The sequence below is a fragment of the Asparagus officinalis genome, chromosome 4 (genome assembly GCF_001876935.1).
Source record: "Asparagus officinalis chromosome 4, Aspof.V1, whole genome shotgun sequence".
NCBI classification, from domain to species: domain Eukaryota; kingdom Viridiplantae; phylum Streptophyta; class Magnoliopsida; order Asparagales; family Asparagaceae; genus Asparagus; species Asparagus officinalis.
The window spans coordinates 130,135,333-130,135,715 of record NC_033797.1 but is presented as its reverse complement, the minus strand read 5'-3'; the positions used below and the strand labels follow the sequence as shown (position 1 = coordinate 130,135,715).

The 383-nt window shown below is 33.9% G+C and overlaps 1 protein-coding gene across 1 annotated transcript in view; it reads left to right on the top strand.

Annotated features, from left to right (window-relative positions):
* LOC109838651 (replication factor C subunit 2) overlaps positions 1–383 on the top strand; it is a 13,295-nt gene that overhangs the window by 1,570 nt on the left and 11,342 nt on the right. The window lies entirely within an intron of this gene.

Genomic DNA, 383 nt, shown 5'->3' with positions numbered 1-383 from the left:
TTGGATTTTGTTCCCCCAAATTGAGGTGTAATGGAGGGGAAGGTAACTCTTAAAAAAAGACAATATTACACAAAGACAATTTTATACCTTATATTAAGATGAGATTCAAAAGGATGAAATAACATGTAAGGTATTTATGTAAATGTACATATATTCTCTTACATTTCCTTCACTTTATTAGACTTTCCAAACAGGGTGAAATAAGATCCCCTTAATTCTCCTTTCTAATTTCCGAAATAAGTTTTATATATTCTCTTACCTTCCCTTAACTTATCCTATGTTCTCTTAACTTCCCTTCACTAGGGTGTCTAGATTGAGGGGAATAGGGAAGAAGGGAAGTTAGGAGAAATCATTCACCCTAGTTCACCCCGTTTGGGAATCTT